The sequence below is a fragment of the Apus apus genome, chromosome 13 (assembly GCF_020740795.1).
Source record: "Apus apus isolate bApuApu2 chromosome 13, bApuApu2.pri.cur, whole genome shotgun sequence".
Lineage (NCBI taxonomy): Eukaryota > Metazoa > Chordata > Aves > Apodiformes > Apodidae > Apus > Apus apus.
This window is the reverse complement of record NC_067294.1, coordinates 15,083,655-15,109,594: the sequence shown is the minus strand read 5'-3', so window position 1 is coordinate 15,109,594 and position 25,940 is coordinate 15,083,655. Positions and strand designations below refer to the sequence as shown.

The 25,940-nt window shown below is 39.4% G+C and overlaps 1 protein-coding gene across 2 annotated transcripts in view; it reads left to right on the top strand.

Annotated features, from left to right (window-relative positions):
• The window catches only part of SLIT3 (slit guidance ligand 3), a 481,507-nt gene that overhangs the window by 115,107 nt on the left and 340,460 nt on the right, over positions 1-25,940 (top strand). The gene's annotated exons all lie outside the window — the stretch shown is intronic.

Sequence of the window (25,940 nt, the reverse complement as noted above, 5' to 3'; positions counted from 1 at the left end):
CACTCTTCCAGTTTGAAGGAGCTATGGTACTGTTTACCCCACAAGTCTCTTCACATCTCTCCAGGTGGTCAAGACCCATAAGGCTGACCTGGGCAGCCTCAGCCCTATGCCAAGATGTATGCAGTTAAACTGTACTTTGTTGGGACTAGCTTATCTTTCTTGTGTATAAGACACTGATACTTGAACTTGGTGCAACAATAAAATGGTTCGTATTACTCCTTTCCAGCTAATGGAAATGAATTATAGAAATAGTTCTAAGGTTTAGATATGAAACTAATGTAAAAATGCATAAGCTGTCAAAATAAGACAAGTTTTGACTGAAACCATTTGTGATGGTGGAACAAAAATCCTTAATTTCTGTAAGCTGACAAATATTCCTTGAGTTTGCACCTCTTCTAGTTATGAATTGCAATAGTTTTTGATTAGTTAAGTATGAAACTAATACAAAAAATTACCTTATATAAATATTATTTCTTTTTTGTTTTATCGATTAATACGTTTAAGTATTCCAAGTTAAGGACTAAAATGCCCAAACGTTCCCTTAGTCTTGATCTGTTTTAAGAGTTCATTGATTCAGAAATGAGCTGAAATTCAAATTAAGTCTCTAATTTGTTATTTCTGAAGCTATTGAATTTGACAGTGTATTACATTCAACTTATCTGTACTACTGTGCTGTGTCAAGACCAATTCCTTGGTCTCTTCTCTATTTCTAGTTACTCATATGGTTAAAACTACTAATGTAAAACAATTGAAAAAGGTTCTTTTATTTGTTAACCTGATGCTTTTGCTGTGGGTCTAAGAGTTCTCTGGAGATTTAACCCAGATGCAGATATTCTCAGCTTTCTGAGTTTTCATTAAGTTGGCTTGACTTGTGTGTGCAGTGATTTGGAAGTGAGCAAGTGTGGGTCAGCGTTACCAGCATGTGTGAGTATTCCTGGGAACAGGAAGCCTGTGCTTCAGGACATCATACTGTAAGGGGAAGTTCAGTGGGAAATTTTAAGTTCTGCAGCTTCAAAATTTAAGTGTGGCCACTGCGCAGCACAGGGACTGACAGATACTTGCAGGTGAAGGCATTTAATTCTCTTACCAGCAAATAGGGTGATATTTGCAGCCAGGATCCTACATCTGCTGTAGGGATATCAATGTGCTCCCCACAGAGCATGCTGCTTGGTTTTTCATGCTGTCCTTGGTTGTGATGCTTTGCTTACGCCTGAGATAAATAAAGGCCGTAGGATACAAGGTAGTGCTTTGCATGTGGTCCTATTACAGTGAAATGTCTGAAGGTTTTAAGTTAGTTAGGCAAATACAAGAAAATAAATTAACTTTGCACAGAAGGAAAGGATAAATATTTTTTTCTTTTCACCCAAAGGAGTGCTAACATTATCAACCCAGCTAGTTTAATTTACCATATCACTTCTATTAGTTTATGAACAGTTATTAAACTTAAAGCAAAGAATAAATAATGTGGGTATTGAGACTCCATACACGTTTTGTCTGAAAGCAGATTATTTGCTGAAACCAATGCAACTTCACTTATACTTAATCTAACCAGGGGAAAATATATCAGCTATGTCAATACTTAACAGTAACCTGGAGAAATGTCCAACTGTCTGCTTTGTTTGCTGGAAGTTAGACTGCAGTGAGGTGATGAAATCAAGTCAGTGTTGTTATATTGTACCCTGTACATTCAGGGCTATTATATAGCCTGTGTAGGCAAGTCTCTTAGTTTGACGTCCGAGTCTTCTCTTGGCAAGTGATGTTTCTGTCTCTTGTTGAAGTAGTTGATGTGGGATTATGAAAAAAAAATTAAGCTAGATGCCCAAAGAAATAAGGTGCTGTAATGTCTGGTTTACGTTCAGATATTACTGTTGTGTGGACAGACCTTTATTTGTAAGACACATGTTAAGGACAACATTTATTTTGAAGATACCAACTTTAAAATGTATTCAGTTGGGTGTGTTAATTAATTTTAGTGTTTTTGTACACAAAGAAACTGAAAGTCAAGAGAGAGTACACACTTGGACTAGACCATATAGTGTGTTTTTCTGGCTGGAGCACCCAAACTTGAGATCAGGCCAGACAGCACGTAGTACAGGCTTGGAACCTTGCTCTGAGGAAGATGTAGTGCAACTCCTCATGGGTGCTGGGCATGCACAGGCTCTGCCACACTTTCTGTTCGTGATCTGACTGAAGATAAAACCGCTTTCAGAAAAAAAGTAAGCTAATTGATTATTTTTTTAAAAAAGCTCAACAGCAGATCTGCTGCTTTGCACAAAGTAGTGAGGAAAGAGTACTTCCTAAGAGAAGCCTTGAGAACCCTAAATAGTCCAGTATTTGGTTGGAATGTCTCTCACATGTTTTGGGCTTGTCTCTGAAGGCTGTTATTCTGATACATCATTTATAGAGAAACAGATGACACATGGATGCATGACCCCAGTGAACTGGGAAATTATGCTGGATTTCTGGAAGTGCTGAGTGGTATTAGTAATCTTTCTTTGTAATTAATTTACGCTGGGTTTCATTGCAATGTGTACATGACTTTGAGCCTGGTGGCTTGGAAAAAACCCATTTGGTCTCCCTTAGCAAATTGAACATGTCTTCTTCCCTTGAAAACCAAATGAGCTTATGCTGGATGGAACAACAGCATCTACAACAGCAGGACGGAACTGCTCCATGGTGTGGGCAGTATTTTTAGCGCTGGGAGATGGCAGAAGCTCAGAAGGCAGAAGTGTGGTTTTTGAAGGGGAAATTGTTGCATTTTCTTCTCCTAAGAGCTCTTGACAACTTTGGGCTTTGTAAGACGTTTTCTTCATGGGGGGATGACCAGTTGATGTTGAAGGAAAGGCTAGGATGCCCTTATTTCCTTTCCTTTTGTTACACTTTCTAATGACTGAGGAGGCTAACAGAAAACCTCCCACCTTGAAGTGTTCTAGCCAGATTTCACAAAGTCTTTGTGTAGGTCTGAGGAGGAAAAATCTGTGATCTTAATCTGTGCACTTAATTGGTTAGGCTAGGTTAAAGTTAATTGGAAGTATGATAGTATTTAGATGGCTACAGATTTTATATAAATCTGTTAAATGTGATTTGATGCCTTTGTAATAAAAAAATACCTTGATCCTGTCTTGGGGGTATTTGCTGTAGTTCAGAGTATGAAGACATTGCAATAAAACATCTGGCATTCATTTCACTCCCTAGAGGAGTAGAGGAAAGATACAAAAGCCTTTGGCCAAAGGTTAATTTACTCCCTTTTGTATTGTATTGTGTTTAAAAGGCTAAGAAAAAATTGCCTTGTGAAACTCAAGTTCAGTGCTATTTTTCTATTCTAAAAAAACCCCAAAGATACATTTTCTTATGGGTGCATTATTTGTCTTAGTATGGTATTGAAAAAGATTTCTCAACTTCATATGTGAGGTTATGCAGCAGAGATCAACACCTGGTGTATCACATCCATGTGCCAGTACCAGGCTGTGTTTGGAGGAGAGCAACCAGTGCTGCTAAGGGCTGGACTGTATGTTTCTGCAGGAATTTTTTGGTGGGATTCATCCAAGAGGCTTTTTTTTCTGCACAGCATAACACTGAAGTGTGTTTTGTTCCAATGCCCCAACTATCAGACATTGTAAATCCTGCCCTTCCACATGAGGATAGTGGGTTGGGTTGAGGAATGGGATGCAGAAGAGATGGTGCTAGGCTGTGGATGCAAAAGAGATACTTAGGATGGAGATACTTAGCATGTGACTATTCTAATGCACATCCTGAATGATTTCTCATCAAAAGAGTAGGAAATATTTGCTATTTTCTTCCAATTTCATCTTACGATATGTTACCACTTTTGAAACTGCTTTGAGTTTCAACCTTAAGGTGTACAATAAAACTGCAGCTGGGCATAATTAAAATTATCTATGGTAGTGTTTAATGACCTTAGCTTTTTTTTTAAATCTCTTTAAAAGTTGGATCGTGGATTTCCTATAAGCTTTTCTGGAAGCCTAATTTCTCATTTTATTACTTTGATTAATTTAACATTGATTTAATTTGTAATGACTGTTTCCTTTATTGCTAGATTGTAAGATAAGTGTTGCCAAATTAGTTGTGTGTTAAATTGGAATTTTAGAGATGCTTTGCATTCCTTTGCAGGGAAGGTTTGTCACATGCCACTGTAAGTTGCTAACAGCTTATTTTAAGAACTGATGGGCCTGTCGCCCTGCCCTGCTTGATTATCCCTGTGCCCCCTTAACTGCTGGTTATTGATTCCAATTAACATGACTGACATCCACCACTGAGGGTGAAGTTAATAAAGTAGAGGATCCCCTGTTGTGAATTCATTTCCTCCTCTGAGCTTGTCCTGTTCAGTTGAGCAGTTAGAGACTAATGCAGACACTGGGCAGATATGTCCAGTCTGTGGAACAAGTCTAAGCCTTGGCAAGTAAAATAGCCTTTTAAAAGGTGTCCTGGCCAAATAAAAGTGGTACACTTTTGAAAGGTCAAACAAACCACCTTTTCCTTCTACCTTAATGATTGGCTGCTGAAAGAGGTCAGAAGACTTGGTCAAATTTCAGCAAATATATTTTTCAGCTAAGTAATAACCAAAATGAAACAATGGGAGGTTTAGGCAGTGATGGGGACATCAATTTTTATATTTGTGTTTTGGATGGGAAACAGGAACGTCTTAGAAAATATTTTTTTGGGTAGTAGAAACATCAAGGACACAAATAGAGACTTTCCTAAGTCATTAGTATTTAAGATGGACAAAGTGTTTATGCTCATACACTGAAGCTGGTGACTGTGCTTGAAACAAGTGTATATTCTACTGAGTACAAAACAGTTATGTCTGGCAGCAGGACATGTTCAGCTCATATTTAGATTATCATAACAGCCACCCCTAGTTAAGAGAAAAACAGAGGAGGAATGGGGAAACTTGGAATAATATTAGTGAATTAGTAACTATCTTCATTTCCCATGCCAATTTAGCAATTTGTAGCTGTTTGGCTGTGAGCTACCATCTGGCTTCATAGATCTTTATCTCAGGATAAATTACCATGACTGGTCCACTTTCTTACTGAAAGGTTGTATTTGTGACAAGCAGCAAATAAAGATAAACCACTGCTGAGCCCACAGATAAGGCTGATACTCCCCTCTGGAGGTAAAAAATGCTGGGTTTTAATCATTTCCTAGTTAAACACTTAGGAAGCTCAGCTCCTTGTATAAACTACAAATCCATGTTCTTTGTTTTCCTAACTGCAGACCTCTAGTGTACTCATGTAGGAATGATGCTCACTACTGTAGGACATGATCTGTCAACAAAAATGCTTTTCTCCAGTCATTTTTTTTTCCTTTACCTTAGTTAAGGAGTTTCATCTATCTTGAGCCAAGTGGCACTGTGTGATAAATGTAGAATGTACAAACAGCCTGGTTGTCAGAGGTGTGCTTCTGTGCATTTTAGTTTGCTCTGACTGCTGTGTTTTTGTCTTCCCATCTCATCGTGACATCCACAACAGCACCAAGCATAGTAATTATACTTGGCTCGTTTTTCCTTCTTGACCATCCTTATTATGTACAGCAGGTATGCAATAAAAATTTGTGCAAGTGTTATGAGGACCACATTACACAGTCTGAGTTTTGCTAACTAGTTCCTCTGCCCTGTCTCTCAGTTTCTGTTGAAGTTGTTATACATTTTGAAAACTGGCTGCAGAAAATAGGGTATGTGTTTCAAGAGCTGGATAAAATTCAAAGTGAATTGTTTACTTGGCCTAAGTGTGGTCTTGCATAGATTTTAAGTGTTGTTATTCCCTGTAGAAAACTTCAGTTAAATTGAACCAAGACATCATTCATCTTGAAAGCAGAGTTATGCCTAACCTGGAATGGTTGTTGCATCAGCATCTGAGAATTAAATGCTGTGATGAGAGACAAAATGCTTTTCTCTTCCTTAATGTAGAACTCAAGACCTGGATATTCACAGCCAATCCTGCAGAAAATACCACTGGTGCTTGGGTTGCATCATTGCTTCCAGCCACTGAGCAGTGAGGTTGTGAGTCTTGAAGCATTTGAGCCTTCTGTATGTTTAACTGGAAATCTTTCTAGCGCAGCTGTTTATTTTTGTTTCTAGCTTATGCTTTTAAGACAGAAGGGGCAACGCTGGCTGTAGTAGCTTATCCAAGCAATGTATTCCATAGGAGTAACAAACTAAGGATGGGCAGTTAGCCTTTAATTTTCCTTTCCTTGTTATTTCTGGAGTATGGCTGCAATTATTATGGCTGGCAAACTGTGATAACACATGATAAAATAAAGGCAGCCTTTATTGCAGTTTTCCAATTCAAAAAGTGACTACCAGAGAACCAAAAGAAACAGGCTGGTAATATTTGATGAAGGAGCTATTGTTTAGTACAAGCTTAGAAGAAAATTACTATATAAATTAGTAGATATTAACACACTTGTCATTTCCAGGTTTGTCTCTGCATACTTATTTGAGGGCTTATATTGCAAATAAAACCAAATTCTTTAAGAATTTAGCAGTATCTAGTCATTGTTGCATTTCTAGCATTCCACTTGTAGCTAGTTGTTAGGAAATTAAATTACTAAAGTAATTAAATTTGTGCACACATCTCCAAATTAGTAACCCTAATTTTATCAAACTAGAGTTTCTATTTTGAGTATATGCCTGTTCTATTTTAATAATAGATTATTGCAGATTGTATTGGAAACTTCTGCTTAATAGTTACTCACTCCTAATCAACCTATATAGCAGGACTTCTGGCAAACACTTGTTACTCTGTTTCAGAAATGCCAATGTTTCCTAAATGGAAGGAGAAAGATACTTATTTTTTATTATTATTATTATTTCGGGCAGCTGGTAGTTTTTCTTTTCAACTTGTTTTTTTGGCTTGCCATCAGCAGTTACAATAAATGGTCTAACACTAACTGTGGGGAATGGCATTTTGTTTACTGACTTAGATACTACAAGCACAATCTCCCTAACTGGAAGAGTATTTTTTATATTTTGAATGGGTTCAGATTTCATCTGGTTTCCCATAGTTACTGGGAAGTACTAGCACAGTTAGTGAAGCAGCAAGGGGGATTTTCTGTTATTTATAGGTTCCAAGCCTCATCATAAAGATTAATATCAGAGAATTTCACAAATAGTAGACCCTTGGAATGATGTCTTTTGAGCAGAGGCAAATACAGATGGTGGGATATGAAAGGAGCTGGGCAGTCTGTTGTCAAGTGCCTTAGTAGCAAGGTGTGTTTTTAAAAGATGGGAGAAAACTGCAGAGGCATAAATCACATTGAGTGATGATGTTTTTTAAACAGAGTCAGAAAACATGGTAGATATTGTGAGGCAGTATAGTCTTGTAAAATAAAGTTGCCTTTCTTGGTCATATAGATTGCATATAAGAGGAATCCATAGGCCAGGTGTTTACATTAATCTTATAATGTTCTAATCAAGGGAAAAGAGGAATTATTTCCTTTTGTGGTTCCTTTATTTCTTCCAGCTTGGAATAATTGTCTAAATTTGGCTTTGTGGTTTTTTCTAAAGTCTGACTTGTTATCAGCAGAACATGAAAAGTGAGGGGGGGGAAAGACTTGTGATACTGGGAAGCAAAGCCCTTACACCTTCTGCTGCCTTGGTTTTCTGTATGCCTTCTGAGAAGAGGTGTAGGATTCAGCTTCAACCCTTAATTATTCTTCTCCTTCCACGAGCACTGTGTGGAATGTGTAACGTATGTAGCACAGGCTTCCTTCCAGCTGGGGGAGAAATTGTTGCTGGTGTGGGGAGGAGGGATTTTTCATTTTCAAACCTGCTTTTGTGTTTGCTATTAGTCTTCTAGAACCTTTCTGAAACCCTTGAAGAGTGTTTTGATTAAAGCTGTTGGGTATGTAGAGTTTATTTTGTGTGCTTCAGGTTACAGTTTTTGGCTTAAATTAAGGAGTACATGGAATTTAATTGTTTATAGCAAAAGTTGAAATAAATATTAACATTACAATTAGGCGAGTAATTTGTTGGTATTTTCAATCCTGCTGTTTTCTGTCTTTAACAGTCTTAGCAGCCATTTTATGTCTACATTTAGATAAAAATAAACCCACAAATACATAAAATGATCCCAGACATTGCAGTGTTCATACAGTTGCAGTTACAGCAGACGGGAATTCTTGATAAAGACTCTTTTCAGATCATGTGTCTTTGATAACTTCTAATGCAGGGAGTCAACCCTTTGAAATAAATTGATCTTTTAAGCAATGATATTAATAATGCAGCTGAAATTTTTTTGTTATGTAGAACAGCTCTTCCTAGTCCCAGCTTTGACTATTAAATTCGTTTTTCATGAATTCACACTGCTTCAGGCTCCTGTAAAACCTTGCTTAGCTTCTGAGGATTTTTAATGTGTGATGTGAGTTGTGTAAAGCCTTTCCATAATCAGAAAGGTAATTTAAGCCTTTTCTGACCCCCTTTTTTTCCCCCCTTCTTCTGAAGAGAGAAGTTTCAATAGAGTTGGAACTTCTCCAAAGGCTCTTATACAACTGGTACATTCTGCTTTAACATAATGCAATCTTTCCACATTTTCTGTTTTTCCTTAATTAATGGGTGGATGGAAGGAGTGTTAGATTTAGTTTCACAGAAGGATTTTATGCAGCCCCACAAGACAGTCTGGAAAAAGAAGAGGGGAAAAAAAAAAAGAAGAAACTTTGTAGGCAATAGTACTTTTGACAAGTTGACTGCATCCTAGCACAGCAGTTTACTTCTGCTGCGTGTTATACGGTCTTGCTGGGAACACTTGTGATTTTTGGTGATCTGATGTGGGTTGCCAAAATAAGAAATTTTTTCTGTGGGTTATTATAGGGCATCGTCTGCTGCGTAGTGAGATTCGGGCTGCCATGTTGCTGTTCTGCAGTTTTGCATACATGCTGGTAGAAGGAGGAAAACTGTCAGCTTCTGAATTGTAGTCCCTTTAGCAGACACATGCAAAGGGAACCTTTTTTGCAAGATATCCATGCCTAAAGTTATAGCTTAAAAAGTAAGGTCTACACATGTACAGCAAAGAACGGCTGCAAATGTAAGGGAAAGGGTTGGAGATTAGAGACAGCAGGAGTTTGTGAAGTTAGGAAGCATCAGGAAAGGGAATATTTGACAGCTTTAACAGATACTAGTGACAGAGAAAGAGCAATGGGGAAGGAAAATCAAGATTGAGTAGGTGAACTTTTAAATTACCTGTTTATAAAGGAGTAGAGTTTAATTAGGGAATAGGAATGTGTCTGATAGTCTTTGTGTTCTGCATAGAATATGCTGTTGCCAATAATAAAATAAATGTCTAGATTCCAAATATCCTCCTTCCATGCAAGGCAGAAGTCTGTTAGTTGAATAACTGGGTGTTGCTAGATGTAGTTCTTCTGTGTCTATAACAGATATTCCTTCTGCAGACAACTGGAAAATGTAAAACAAAAATCCCAGATGGAAGCGAGACCCGAAGGGAAATTTCTCAGCATAATCTTATTCTAGTGATTACACTTAAGTTGAGTGTTTATATGAGTGAATTCAAGCTTAAGGAAATCTTTCATTTCTGTGAAAGACATTCTGGTAGTGTGGAAGGGAAACGTTGAGCTGTGAATTACAGATTTGCTTTCCTTTAGCAGAATGTCCCCATAGTTTGTGCATTCAACTTTGATTTAGCCTCCAAATTCTGAAGGAGAAAACTGATTTACAGAACTGAGAGGAGTGATTGATACACCAGATGGTTTTGCTACCGTTCAGAGGGACCTTACCAGCCTAGAGAAATAGGCCAACACGTCCATGATGCTCAGCCACGTCCTGCACTTGGGGAGGAATAACCTAGTACATGCTGAGGGCTGGCCACCTGGAGAGCAGCTTTGCAGAAAAGGACCTGAGGGACAAGATGACCATATGCCACCAACATGCCGCAGTGGTAAAGGCAGCTATCTGCATGCTGGGCTACGTTAGGTACAGCATCACCAGCAGGTTGAGGGAGGTGAGCCTTGCCTTCTTCTGAGCAGTGGTGAGACACATCTGGAGGGCTGTGGCCAGTGCCAAGATCCCCTGTGCAAGAGAGATATGAACTTACTGAAGTAAGTAAGACTGGAGCACCTGACACACAAGGAGAGGATAGGACTGTTCAGTCTGGAGCACAGAAAGCTCAGGGGGTCTTATCAGTGTGTAAAATACCTGAGGAAGGAGACTGAAGAAGACAGAGCCAAGCTCTTCTCAGTTGTTCCCAGTGACAGGATGAGAGACAATGAAAATTAATTGAAACACAAGAAAATCCATTTAAATAAAAAATACCTTTCTACCTGCAAGGGTGGTAGAACACAGGGACAGCCAGGAGAGTTGATGGAGATCACTTTGGAAATATTCCAAATCTGATTGGACACACTCCTAAGCAACATGCTGGAGCAGGGTGTTGGACTACATCTGCAGGATTCCCTTCCAATGTCACCTGTCCTGTGACACCGGAAATTGCAAGAATGCCAGACTAATAAGAGAGAACATGTGAGGGGCACAACTTCTAGAAGGAAATGATTTGTTCAAAGTTGAGAATGTGCCAATGATTGGGAGATTTTTGAGAATGGACTTCAGTTTTCCTGGCACACAGAGATAGCAGAGACATTTTGCACTTGGGTACCTTTTTTCCTCATTGTAGACAGCTGGGAAGATGGTTGATATCTTGGCTATGGTATGGGCTACTTGAACAGCACAGGTTAAAAAGCTTTTGAAAACTCATGTTTGAATGCAATTTATAATCCAGCATGTGATACTGCAAAAGGCTTTTTTTAGTTCTGAGAGACAGGATAAGCTAGTTTCTGATTGAGAACTTGAACTGGGACTTGTTTCTCCTGGGCTTCTTGAAATAATTCAATAGGTCCACCTTGCCTTTAGTACTCCTTATTGCCACCCTGTGATGGGCACATGGGGGAACTGAGTCCTGCCAGTTGTCTGTAGAAGTTGTTCTGTTTGTGCTGTGGCGGGGTAAATACTGGCATGAAAAACTGAGCATTCTGGTGCTTTGCTGTGTTACTCTGAGTTTTGCACAAGGGAATGTGGCTGTGGTGCCAGTTTCAGAGGATGTTAGTAACTGATAGTAAAAACCAAGGTTTTTGTTTTCATCTTTTAAAATACATTTTACTGTTTTACAAAGCTCAGAGAAGCAGTTCTTTCAACTATGAACTACGTATCAAAACATAACAAGCAGGTAAGAGCTCATTTCCATTTCATGCATTTTTCTGTAAAAGAGACTGGGCACAACCCACTTTTCACCTTTATTCCTTAATAAAGGATAACATTGAGATCATAAGTTTTGGAGGGTCTTCCGACATTTTTAATGCAACATCTTCCTGCAAGCTCTATAAATCAATGAGACACTTCTTCCACATGAGAGCGAGCAGTGGAGATGCTCCACCAGCTGGAGTACAGATGAAGAGTGCCCTGGGAGGTAATCTCAAAGTGTGGAGGAAATGACAGTGTCAAAGGAAAGGAGGTTTTGTGTGGAGAGCAAGTGTCTACCTACAGAAACAGTCTGTGACTATGTGAGGAGGATCAAACAGCTCTGTTGCACAGTATTTTTTTCAGCTGAATTTATTTAGAAGGTTGTAAATATTTGTGTCATTCATCACCCATATAGCTTTGAAAATTAAGTGTTCCTGAAACTTGGGTGTATTATTTGGAGACAGGAGGCTAACACTCTTATTTAGATTAACTACTGTTTTATTAAACTAATATACAGAGTTGGTGGAGGGATACACAAACTAAAAGAAATGTTCATTTTGTTGAACCAAGCTGACAGGCCATGATTACAGATTACCTATTTTTGTGATGCAAACTGGGAATTAATATAAACAGTATGGTCAAAACCAGGCTTATGTTTTGCTTGTTTTTGATAGGAGTTGTGTGGAAGGGATGTGTCTGTAAATCGGTTCCAAGATTTATTCAGTGATGTCCTGTGAAAATAGTCCAAGTCAAGTCAGTATTCATGTCTGAAAGCATGAAGTTTGGCTCTTTAGACTTTGAACTTTGAAATAAGGAATATTATACCAGCTTGTATTAATTGTTCAAGTAAACTGTGTATAAAATCCAGTGTTCCCTGAACATAATCTCAGATAACAGATAAAATTCCAAATATGTAAAGAGTGGGCAAAATTTCTGATGACAGTGTGATAAATCCTGTGGTGGTTACAGCTAAAACAGGCTGCTAATGTGTATCTGAGCTCAGGAGATATTAAACTATATATAGATTCTGCTATTCCTAACAGATTGTTGTTGAGATACCTGACACATTTTTTGATGTTACATGCATTCAGAAGAGCTGAGCTTTACATAATTTCTGGTTAGTGCTAGTTGTGTGAAAACACAGATATGAGTGGCCTAGTTAGGAAACTCTGTTGCATACACAAAAACGCAAGTTTGAAGATTTCTGCGAAGACGCAGAGACTCTCTTGACACTCAGCATTCTTTCCTTTCCATTTCTGTTTAATTCAGTGTGAGTGCAAAGCACAGTGAGAAGTGATTTGTCACAGCAGTGCTCCTTGGCACAAGAGCGGCTGGAGTGCATTCCCTGTTTGCAAGAGTCACCTGTCCAGCCAACACTGCCACTGCTCTCACTGTCACTGGAATGGAGAGTAGAAAGCCCGAGGTTCTGGGAGCTAAACTTCAGTCACAGAAAATATTGTATTCATGTCATCAGACTTTGGCTGAAGGTTGTCCAGTGCAAACAGCCTTCAGAGCATTCCTCAGGCAAACTCAAAGCAGGTGATGTGTGGATATGTTTGTGCTGAGGTCTTTTTGAGGCCCAGATGTTTCTTGCATTTGCTAAATTTAAAGGTGAAGAGAAAATATGGTTCTGAGACAGGGATTCCTTCACATTTTATATTCTGGGTTCCAAAGTGAGGATAAAATTGGATGGGGCGAGGGTGACAGGACACAAATGTACACTGTTAGTATGATAAAGTATGTGACCTTTCTTTTTGTGGTTCTGATACTGCTGGAGGTGCACAGGTCTATTGGCTGTACTCATCCAATTGGTTCACATCAACACAGTTGTTGGAGAATGTGTCATATGGGCAAATAATTTTTCTCTAGCATCACTTTTGCTGAAGTTTTTAGCCTGTTGGAAAAAAAAAGAAAACCAACTGACAATAAGGTCATTTTACTTATAATGTTGAGTGTTAATCTGTTTTGCTGTCAACTTTGTCTCTAATTTCCAAATTTCACAAACCATGGCTAGTAAATCTGAAGATTATTTCAATGTTGTCCTTAGAACAGTGTTTTAGGACTGTGTTTACAGCTGAGGGATTGCTTGTGGTTTTCAACTCCTGAAATATGTTCAAGATGACCTTCCTTTTCTCTTTGGATATTTAGTTGTATGTCTTTGATAGGTGATGTAATAGGTCATATGCTGTTCAACTATTTCTAGGTCTTTTATGTCTATTTATTATCTCCTAAAAGGTAGCTTGATGGTTTTGTTCTCCTTGCCAGGGCCTATTTATCATAGTAGTTTAGATCTAAACTTTAGTACAGTGACAAGAATGTTCCATAATTTTTTTTTACTTGCAGGGAAATACCTGAGGCAAGTGCTCCTGGCCACTAGAGGAGACTTGTTACTGAAGCAGATGGAGCCTTGGTCTTTCCTTTTGTGTACTTATGTCTAATAGAAATACTTTCAGAGAACTATTGCTGTCTATTTCTTGTTTGCTTTCTACACTCATTTACAGTTTTGGAATGCATGAGTTTTCTGATTCCTTACTGAGGCTTTACTCACATTAACTGCTCCAGGCCTTCTTGACATCTATATTTCACTCTGTAGAGTGGAATAATAAGGTCATGTAACTCTTGAGAACCACCTGACTTCTGATTGTATTCAAAAATTCTGATCAAGAAAATGATGCAACTGTGACAACAATTTACTGTTGAACATTTTCACTGTTAGTCTGGTTTAAGATTCGTTTTTAAAGAAAAGCATTTGCAAAGAATGCACTCTAATTCTGAAGCCTCCAAATAGCAGTTTACCCAACAGGTCCAGCCCTTCACTAGTATATCCCAGGAGTTTTGCTCAATTTTAGTCCTCACTATTACTGAAGTACCAGAAAATGTTAGTCACAGAAGGTACTTTTGATTTTGCCTTTAATTCACTAACAGGGCTTTTGAACCAAAGAAGCAGTAACTATGAGCCTTGACTTTTAGAAGCAATTTAATTCAGAAATTGTTCACAAATGTCGCATTCAGGAGTGGAAGATGCTGAGGTTGACATGTTGCAATTTTGCATCCGAGTTGAGCGTAGCTGCTTAAGGAAGCCAATGATGCTCCTTGTAAAAGTGCCTGTGAGCAGCCAGTGATGCCTGCAGAAGTGCAACTGTTCTTTTCCGTGCTCCATCACCATTGTAACAGGAGGGGGAAAAAAAAAGTTGCTTTGGCAGGAGGTTTTCTTATGTTCTCTGGTAACATCAAAACGCTGTAACTGTTTTCTTCTCAGTTTGCTGATGTTTCCTTGGGCTGGAGGCATACAAAGGGTTTGCAGTGCCCTTTGTCAGGATCAGCTAGAAGAGCAGTATGTGCTCAATGCAGGCATTAAATCCTGCTTGGATGCACAGTTTTTTCCAGAGGAGGCTCACACTGTATTTCATGTTGCTTAGGGAACAACTTCACTTCTGAAGCAAGAGAAGCAAGCCATGTGAAGACCCATATGACTAAGATGCTTATCTTAATATTAGGACTTTGAATGTGTGGCCTCTGGCACCCTTGGATCTTTTGTGAGAAAGTGCCATTGGGCAAACAAAGCTGTGATTTTCACTTTTGCAAAGTATTGTTCAGCTGTACTTCAAGTAGCATTAGAAAGACAGTAATAAAGTGAATTTAGTTTGAATGACAAACGTGTATAATTAAAGGAACCTGATTTTGAGGAGGTAGCTAAGAAAAAAACCACTCATACTAGAGTATCCCATGATGCTTCAACAAAACCAAATATGACTGTGGATTGAGTTATAACCTATTGTGCCTTTAATCCCTGTTTAACATTTCAATATAAGGAACATTTCTCTTTGAGAAATTAAATGCTCTGCAATTGCATTTTAGGCTAAGAAACTCCACCTAATTCTTTTTCAGGTTTTTTTTTTTCCCCAAGTAATTGTCTTCAATTGGTCCTTACGTTGTGGATATTTTTCACCTACTGTTTTTGACCCAAACTGTCAGAACTGGGTGGCACAAGCAGTGCACAGCCCACATTTTCTGCATCAGGTTGTTTTGGTTTTTTTCAAAGATCCAAGCACTATTGTGCTGGATATCAGAGCTGTCCTGTTTCTTCATGTAGCTGAAAGGGATATTTGTCAAGGGTGTACCAAGCATACCTTCTGTAACACCCTGCATTTGATGCTTAGATGGTAAAGAGGCCAGCAGCAAAAGCACTTAATCCTGCCTTAAGAACTGTTAATGCCTGGTGACATGAATGAGCACTGAGGGTTCTTAGCAGTACTGAGCCGACAACATCACAGCCAGAGAACAACTTTATTTTATTCCTACTTATGTCCCAAGCTTGGTATTTGGATAGAAGCTGTTGTGATTTCACAAAGCATATTTTTAAAAAGAGGCTTCCTTGCTTCTGATTTATTTAATCTTCATGTCTGCTGTTTTCACTGCAGCTTCAGCAAACTGTTCTCATAACTGATTGTAGATGATTTCAGAACATTTTCTTTTCCTCTGGTGAACCAGGAACACAATATTCTTAGCCTTTTTGGAGGAACTTCATGCAGAGTAAAGAAATATTTTCTCTGCAGAATCATTTAATTAGTGTTTCTATTGCAGAAATTTTTAATTGCTTTATCTTCAGAAATATTACATAAAGAAACTCAATCTGAAGAGATTTTCATAGAGGAATAAAAAAGAGGAACATATTTGAAAACAAAGATTCTCATACTAGGAGAAGGGTTGTATCTTTTTTCTTTTCCAAAATTAGAAGCTGCAAAATATGTTGAGAATGAAGGGGCTACAAAATCTCTTATTCTGTATTCATGTGTTTTGATTAGACTGTAATTATCTATCCCTTTCTGTTTGCATGCTTCGAGAAAGCTAACTTGCATTTATACCATTGTAAATACAATTAATTTATTTGCTTTAATGCATCAATATTTGTAAAAATATACAGGAGGGATTCTGTAACATGGATCCTCTTTTCATGGAGGAGATTCATGTGGTCACGTGTTTTTATAGAGCTCTCATGCAGAAATACAAGACCAGAAAAAGGAAATGTGGAAATGTTAGTGCTAGTCTTTGGACAGCACAACAGAGTGGTAAAAGTGTGATTTAATAGGAGCACTGGAAGAAGCAGCTCAACTGTTTCTCAGTGTTTGGGGGCATCTGGAAGCATTGGGAAGAGATGCCCAAAATACCATCAACAAGAAACCACCTGTAAGGTGCCTGTATTTACAGCAGCTGCAAAAGACACCTGTGTGTTGGGTTTGGATCACTCTTCTTATTTTAATAGCCTTTGTCCACATCAGAGGCTTCCTGTCAAAATGTGAATGTAGAATATCCAAGAACCTAACTGAATAACAGTGCTGTCTTTGCAGAGATGAAAACGTTTGCACGGCACAGAAGTGTTCCTGCTAGAAATGCTGATAAAAGTATAAGCAAGCTTTTATGTTTCCCTTCTGACTCCTTCATGGTACTGTGGTTTGAACAGAATGAGTAGGAAATATATATATGAAATACTGTGTTTGAACGGCAAGTCTTACTGTGAAATTGTTTTGTTGTTTTTTTTCTGCTGCAGTGTGTGGAGTGCTGTCTTGGACTGCTTATTTCTTGGAGCATTTGAGGATATTTCAGTGCTCACTGGGATTTTATAAATTGTGGTGATTTCCATGAGATGCTTGTAGTTCCTAACTATGTAGCAGAGCCATGAGACAGTGTGGTATAGATTAAAATTTCCTTTCTCTCAGTCCTATTATAGTTGTATAAGAACATGTGTATATAATACTAAGGATAGATATACAGCTGTCTTCGTTACATGTACATAGAGAATGTGGATTTGAATAAGAATTGAGTAACTGTGTTGGATCATGTTTTAAAATGGAAAAAATAGATTTGTTATTTGATCAATAAGGGCCAGAAGGCTGCAAAGAAAAAAAAAGTTAAGTACTGTAATTTTGGAGGATATTTAGGAAATTAGGAAGTTCTGGAAGTTTCTGGGAAATAGGGTAGAATGTGCTTAAATTTCTTAACTGTGAGAAGAATGTGTTTAATTAAAATGTTACTTGTGTTTCCACTACTTGTAAAAGTGCCAGTGAACAACCAGTGCTTCTTGTAGAAGTGTAACTGTGTTTTTCACCATGGAACAGAGAGGAACAAAGACAAATAGAACTTTTCTTTGTCTGCCATGTCAGGATACAAAACAACAGTACTGAGAACTAAAAGGTAACTGTTCTTTCTGATTGCCTTGTCCTGCTGTAGCACGTGAGGGATAGACATTTCTGTTGTTATCAATATTAAGAAGTCTTGACTGTCTATAAACACAAGTGATTTAAGTGGTGACTCCAGGTTTTTCCATGTGTCTGTACCTTCAGATGCGTTTCCTGTGTGTTAGCAGCCATAAAAACGTTCTGCGTGCAAATGCCTAAATTTATTTTCTCAGAAAGAATCCAATTTAGCTCTTCTTCCTGAACTTTGAGCCAGAGTCCACAATTCTGCAGCAAGTGGTTGCATTGACCATCTCTCACTCTTTATAGTTTCTTTATTTTCTGTTACATTCAAAACACATTTTCAGACTGATATTTTCTGTGTTCCTCTTGTTGAGAGGTGCTGAGTGCTCTCTTTGCCTGTTCCTATTCCAGTTTTGCTCCTCCTTGCCTGGGGCTTTGCTGAGGTCAGCTAGAATTGTCTCCTGGAGAGCCCTGACTGGCTCCAGGCTATCTGTAAGCATGATCAGAAATTACAGAATACAGTGCAAAGTTGTTTACATTTTTCTTTAGGTACTACAGAATTTGCTTAACAAGTGATGTTTCAGACTTATTAAAAAATACTGTCTTAAAATGCCTGATAAGCCAGGAACTCCTGGGTCCTGGTAGAGGCAGGGGGGCATAATTTTCACTGGGCTGCTGCATCCCCAGGGCCTGCTGTCACCTAACCAGGTTTCCATCATCTGTGGGACTGTGCTTCAGAAACAGATCCTGAACTCAGTGTTTTAAACCAAGACATTTGTAACTCAACCCACTACCTTTTCTTCAACAAAGGCTTGTTTTATATGGAAATTTCTGATGAGCTGAAATGGAATGGTATAGCTGTTGGACTGCTGCCTGAACAAATAGTTTTTATTCCACATCAGGCTGAAGTCCTCCTTCCTTGGCTAATTCTCTCTGGCCTTACTGCAGAGGCTTTCTCTGGAGTGCTTTGCTCTCTTAGCCAAATGGTGTAGACAGTTCCTAGTCCCATAAAGCAATTGCCTGCTTCTCTTTCCTCCCAATACCACTTGTGAATGATGCATTACAACATGAATTTTATATGCTCTTGACTGAAAAATGCAAGGACTAAGTGTTGATTGTGTGTTAGGATATGTGAATGAGTGGAAGATGCTCAAAGTTTCTAATTTGGTTGCCTGGAAGCATTAACAGGGTACAAAGATCTAGGTTTCTGGGAGAATTTTTCTCAACATCCAGATAATGCTTTGGATTATTACATTCTGCTAAATCCCTGGCAAGAGACTGGAAATCTGGGCGTTCAGAGTAAGGTAAAATAGCAAGAGGTCGGGCACATCAGGGTGATAGGGAAGGAGTGTTTGGCAGATCTGTGCAGCTGCAATTTGCAAAGCAGTAGCATTAGGGAATGCTCACTCCTTCAGTGGCCTTTGAAATTAATCTTGCCTTTTCTTTCCCCTTGCTATTTTTCTTTGATCATTCCACAAAATTTAGGCTACACGTCCAGATCTTTTAGTACAAACCCTCAGCTGTTTTGGTGTTGAGTGTGAAATGGTTGTCTAATTCCTGTAAGCCCAGTTACTCAGCCAAGCCACAGTCTTTTTATTTTCTCTTATGCAATGCACTGTTACTCAGCTTTCTCTAGTGGACCAGATCTGCCCTTTCCTGAGCACTGGGGTGACAAGAGCTGGAAGCAGTGTTTGGTAGGATGTCCCAACAATGGCTTTACAACCATGCTCTTGCTCTTGTACTCACCTGGGGGACTGATGCAGAAGCTGTTCATTTGCTGCTGAGAACTGGGTAAGTTCTCATGGTTTTTGTGGTGGAATACAGACAGAGAAACAACCACACTTCAGTTGAAACCTCTGTATAAGTGTTGAAACAAACTGAAGTCCAAATTACACAGCTTATTAATGAGAGTTTGTAAACAGCAGCTTCTCTTCTGAAGCAGCGTCGTGTTGTAGGTTCAAGTAGTATCCTAGTCCCTAGTATCCTGAATCATATTATCACTTTGATTAGTAGATTTTGTGTTGATTTTATCTTTAAGAACAATATTGGTTATTCAAAAAAAAAAAAGTAGTTAAGTAGCATCGAGTTTCCATTTATTTCAGAGGAAATCATAGAGTTGTGAATTTGAATCTGATCCTCACACCTGGGTGTTCAAGCAAGCAGGGGATACCCCAGGCATGGTCCCTGCCACCTCTCAGGGTGTGATAGAATTAAGATACATTATTCGTTTGGAGCCTTCGTTTGAGGGAAATGGGATAATGTTGCAGGGTAGCACATGTTCAGAAAGGCCTAATTTTAACGTGTTTAACTGTCACAGCATTGACAAGGAAGGCAGAGGTGCAGGCAGGACAGCACAGTTTCCCCTTGGCCTTAGGGAGCCTTGACGGGCTGAGGGCCCAGGCTGTGGAGGCCTTTACCTGTCAGGGCTGTGTGGGCCTGGAGCAGCAGGGAGAGCAGCTGAGGGACTTGCAGCACCTGCATGGGAGCTCCACAGAGCCAAGCTACCACAAAGAAAAACCCAAGTGAAGTGGCTGCTTCCCAGAGGAAGGGGCTCCCCGAGGGTGAGATAATGGAGCCAGGATTGAATAGTGCAACAGTTTGTGATATATGTTTGTGTTTTTTCTTAAAAAAGCTTTACATATGCTCTTTACAATTACAAATCATGGCTTGAGATCAGCATTCTCTCAGGTTTCTTTAGCTTAGTAAAGACGTTTCATTTCTGAGAATTTTAGCAGGGTGTGTGGGGATTTGCAGATACAAAAAACGAGAGGGTTTTTTCTGGGAGGGGCTTTGTAGTGTTTTTTTTTGCTTTGGGCTATGAAGTGCTGGAAGTGTTGCAGAATTCTTTTTCTTATTTTTATCTGTGCGCCAGGCATTGGTCCGTGCTCCCTGCCCTGCCAAAAAGACTTCAGCATTAATGTGACAGACCACCCTGCCCGTGGGTGAGGTGTGTAATTCTTGCTCGGAGCAGATATCTTGAGCGGAGGCCGCTTATTATGTCGAAGTGCATGTGGTTTTCTGACAGGAGTTACTTGGCAGTCCAGAGAAAACATTAAACTCCACTTAACTTGGAAAGACCGGGAGGACTTAAATGCATAGTAAGAAATGTCTGCATTTCATTTCTTCTCCTCGGTCTCTGTATTGGAAAGTCTCGGTGATGGTGAAGTGAGACCTTCCCTTGCTCTGGAGTATGGCCTGTTTGAGTCAGCAACAACTGCTTGCATTTGGCAAAGGGCTTTTTTTGTTGGTTTGGATTTTTTTTTCATGGTTGCCTGTTGAATTCATAAATGGGAATTAAAATGACTGGTATTAAAAATGAACAAAAACCCCAAACACAACAACTCGAAGCTGGGAACTTCTGCAATCTGTTCTCCATTCTTGCCAATGGCTCTTGGGCATTGCTTGTGCCACACTAGTTTTAAAAACATTATTTTTTTCATTATTTTAGAAGTATGGATTTTGTTCAGCATTAGTGTTTTTTATTATGAGAGGGTTATTTTTCATTTAAGAAGTTCCATGTAAGGTCATAAATTAGAGTTTTTAAAGTTTCTCTTTCATTAAAACAAACCAACAACTTTTGGACTTTAAAACACACTTATAATTTCTAATCATTTCCAATAATTAACTTTTCTAAGGATTTAATTCCTTTAATTAAGTTTTCTCCTATAATAATGAAACTTCTTTTGTGGATAGCTGTTTAACATTAAACAAATGCTGAATATTTACTTTTTAACTTTTTTTAAAAAATAATATGGATATGAGAACCTACTTTGCAGAAGTGTTCAGTTTAGCAAGACATTTTAGACAATTTATGACACTATGCTCTGAGTACTTGCAGGCCAGCAATGAGTGTCCATTGGGCCCAATGGGATGGTGGTGGTCGTGTGATGGATGTGGGGAAGCCTGGGTGGAGGTGAGAGACAGTCACTTAGCGTAGGTGTAACAAAGCATGTAACCAAGGAAGGTCCAGATGAGGGGTCAGGCAGGTCTCCTGACTCTTCAGTACCCCAGCAGCTTCCAAGGAGTTCACAATAGTTATGGTAGCAATTCCAGCACGTTGTTAGTGTTGCATTGGTAGCCTGTTATGCAGGGACTGTTTCTGTGTTATCTTACCCTGTGTGTTGGAAAGCAGTGTTTACATGGGTCTCCAAATGTTTAGAAGAAAATTGCTGTTTGGTGTGTTTGGAAAACAAACAAACAAAACCACCTCTGGATTGCTGGCTATCAAAAAAGTGTCCCAGTAACCAGGCTAGCACTGGGTTTCGCTTGAAATTAAATACTTGCTTTGTGCCTTGATTAGGTTTTGGGGTTTTTTAACATTACGTTTGTTTTGTCTTCCCTTGACTAGCCCTGTGTTGCAATATTTTCACCTCTCAGACCAATAGCAGCCACAGGACTCTGAAACTGAGTCCCGGGACTTGGTGATTGCAGCTTCCCTGCAGGGCTGCACAGCAGCTGCCCTTGCTCCACCTAGGGCTGCAATTTACAGAAGCCTGGAGAAGAGAGAGCTTGTGATCAAAGTGCTGCTGGATTTCAAAGCCCTTTAGTGGCAAACATAGCGGGGAACTGAATTCTGAATCTCAAGGAGAAAGATAGGAAAAACAGCTGCAAAATTTCCTAGCACTTCGTGTATAAGCACCCTTTTTTAAAAAGAAAAATTACTATTTCATTCAAGTGACACAAAACTGGCTTGTCAAACACTGAAAATAATGGTTTTCCTTTATTTCTCCTTCCTTTTATTTTTTTTCACGATTTAGTTCAATTTTCAGGTTTTTCATGTAAAATACAACCCCTCCTAGAATCTTTCTCAACAATTTCATGTGAATTCTTGACTTCTGAAACTGAAGTTTTAAGCCATCAAATCCTGTGAGACTCACAGGAGGGTTGCTGTGTGTGACAGGCAGATCTGGGTGCACACAGGCTCTTCCTACTCTCAATGAATCAATCCTAATTAATTTCAACTTTTAAAAAGCAAACAGATTCAAGAGGCATTATGAAGCCAACACTACATAGCAGAGAAACTGACATGGGTAAATAGCAAGCAGTTCAGCTTTGATGTACCTAGATATGCCTCTAGAAATTTAACACTGCCTCTGAATTGTTTAATCTTCTGTATGTGTTTGAACTTACGCAGCAGCCTAAATATTTTGCTGTTGTATTTTAACCACCCTGTTTTCACTGAGGTTTGGAATATACATTTTCCTATCAAGAATTTGACTCTAAAGTGTAGTCATGCTCCTGCCATGTTGATTGGAAAATGAATTTATAATCTGGCATAGAAGTAACGATGTGTCCAGATGTGAGTATCAAATATTGCTGAGCTCCTGCTGTGCTGTACAGGCTCAAAATTCAAGCGCTGCTACAGAAATGAAAAGCATCATGTGTGTGTCCTGCTGCATCCTCAGCTCTGCCACGTTGCCTTGGCAACATGAGGAGCCCACAGCAGCTGCTCAGCACCCACAGAGGGGTCCCCTGGATGATCCCCAGGACACTTGCAGCTGGCAATGTGCAGGACAGAAGGCTGCCCTGTGGCATGTTGGAGGACATGGTTTATTACCTGTCCACCTGAACACCTCTTGGGCCAGCACTTCATTTCTGACCTCCTTCTTCTACCAAACAAACTCCTGTGTTCAACTTTGGAGTTCATACGTGTGGGAAAATAAAATACATCCCCTAGCAGAGACCTTTCGTAGATCCTGTTTCAGGGTGGATTTACACTTCTTAGGGAAGAGCCAGGTTATTCTGGGGCGGTTGAAGAGTTCTTGAGCAAAGTTGTAATCTTGTAAAGAAGCACAATTCATGCAGTGGGCAGAGTGTTAACCTGACCCCGTCCCCCATGGCCCTTGCCAGCTGTGGGCTGCTGGAGTGTCCTCACCAAGACACAAACCTGCCAAAATCAGTCCTGATTTGTTGCCATCAAAATGAATTTCTGAGGACTTGTTTGCCACCTTCTTCGTATTAGTGTTGATGGGATTTTAAACAAGCTTTTCCCAAAATTAGGGTGGTGTTTAGCACTGGGTGGTCTAACACTGAGGCATATGATTTTTAACTCCTCCTTGGTTTACTGAAGTTGAAAATAGTGCTATTTGCTGTCAAGTAATTTTGCTTTGGTTTGGCGGAGGCATTGAATTTGTTATGGTTATAGTGCTAAACAGTGCTAAAGAATTCCAGCCAACTGCTCTGTTTGCAGAGGTGGGATTTTTGTTGGAGTAGTATTTTCTTAAATTTACAGAATAAATTTAATTAAAACCCAGTAGTTTCTAACATCTTATTTACAGTCAGTGTACAGATTCATGTATTGATAACTTGTCATAGTTTCGTGGCAATTTGTTAATTACTTTGTAATTATTTCATGATTACTAACACTTTTGGTGCCATGCCACTTTCTGTTCAGTTTTGTTGTTGGCTTTGTGGCTCTCTGATCTTCGCAATCTTTGTACCACTTTGTATATGATTGTTCTTCATACCTATCTTTTATAATCTTTGACTTTGTTCTACTTTCCTTTGCTCTGTTTGTCTCCCTCTGATCCATCTTGTACGGCCAGTGTAAGGGAAAAGACGTTTGTTAAGGTGTTCTTTTGGTTCACCAAGATAGACCAGTGTATAGTCTGTTTAGGTGGACATTATTTCTATGGGTTTTTTACATAGAAATGGTATTTCCTATGCCACAGGTACTTTCCAACCACATATGAAAAGCAGGTTTTTGTCCCCAGAGTGCTGCTAGTGTATAGGTTTAACAGAAGTGGAAAGGATGTCCATGTAGTAAGTGATTTGAGTGATTCAAGGTACACGTCATGTCTGCTTTTTGTCGCCTTTTCCCAAGGCTGTTCTTCATGCCCTTAACAATTAATTCCTCTCATTTTAATTCCTAATTCCACGTGGATTTTTAACTTTAGTTCTGGCTTTTATATATATATATACACATATATAACACCAGCTTCTGATTTAAACCACAGTTGATACTGGATTAGACATTTTCTGTGCTTTTAGAGAGAAGTGGTGGAAAGGCTTACACGTGCACTCTTAGGATAAAATGAAGCCTGGATGAAAAGTGAAGTAAGGCCAGATGGAAGTGCTGTTAAATATCCCTAGTAGCACAAGTCTTAAAAGCTCTGTTTTCTTTGTAAAGCTTTCCTGCTATTCATTGAGCTTGCGGAATGTATCCCACAGTGTTATGTAGTGCAGTCACAAGTAACAGATGATGTGTTTGCAGCGAGAGCCTGGTGTGGCCCTTGGGGTTGTGTTCTGGTCCCCAGCAGTGAAATGTTTGTACACTCTTTTGATGAAGATGTGTCTTCCTGTGTTAGACAAATGAAGAGTGTCATTTGGGCAACCCTGGGACTTTTCAGTGCTCCTTAACTCAGATAGCATTAGTGCTGCAGACCTGAACTGGATTATGCTTATCTGTTAGCTCACAACAGGCTTTTCACTACTGTGCCTGCCCCTTGTCTTGAAAAGAAAACTTTGTGTTCCTTGGTTTTCCTTTGGCTCCCACTTAATTCTTAGCTTTATTATTCTTCAACATATTTCAGAAAACTGCTAGAAGACTTCTACAAATCTGAAGCCGTTTGGGAGATTAGCTGGAATGAATGCTTTAGTTAAGTATGTGAGATTTCTTCTTACCTATTCACTGCTAGATTTAAAAGTTTTAGCTTGAAAAACCACTGTTGGTAATGGCAATTTATAACAGCCTGTGTCCTGGAGTGTAATTTATGATGAAAAAAGCAGAGGATTTAGCAAGTCTAAAGCTTCCCTGTCTGTTGCTCTGTTTTTAGCATTGTGGGATAGCCTGGCATATGCTTAGTTAGCCACTGCTTCAAATGTAGAAGTATTTTAACTTTGATACCTAATGTCTTTTGCAGACGGCTTAGATAATGTTGCTGTGTGAGAGGTGTGCTTACATTTGCCATGGCTGCAGGAGAGGAGACATACCTGGTAGTAGCTTTATTTTTGCTGTGGAGTGTAGATTACAGTCTGGCTGGTTTTGCTTGGAAATATATCCAGGAATTGGATTAAATACTTCCTGTCCAGTCTTTTGGTCACTGTGGGGAGATAGGGTGGATGTGACTCGTTCCACCTCAGTGAGCCTTGCTCTCTTCTGCCCAGGTAAAACAATGTCTGGAGTAGGTTTGGTGGTAGCCTGGGTGTTGCTAGTCTGGCTTCTTGCTGCCTTGCTGCTGCATTTTGTCCCTGCGCTCGGAGGAGCTGACAGCTGAAGGGCAGGTACTGGTGTTGCTGTGTGTGATTGCAGGTCTGTCTCCTCCCTTCTGTGTCCTTGCATTTCTTGTCTGTCCTTAGGTGTGCTCTGTGTCTCTGCCCAGTAACGCCAGGAATTGCTTTGCCAGCGTCTTTGCAGAGGCCGGCGGGCTCAGCCTTGGCCTCTCCTGTGTCATGGCTGTGGACAGGGAACTGGTTTTGCAGAAGTCCTGTGATACAATCTGAGAGGAAAGCAAGCTTGTTTGCATCTCTTTGGCCATCACTGCTGCTGAGAACTGTTGACCTCTACATTAGCCCACTTTACAAAATTGAAATCTCAT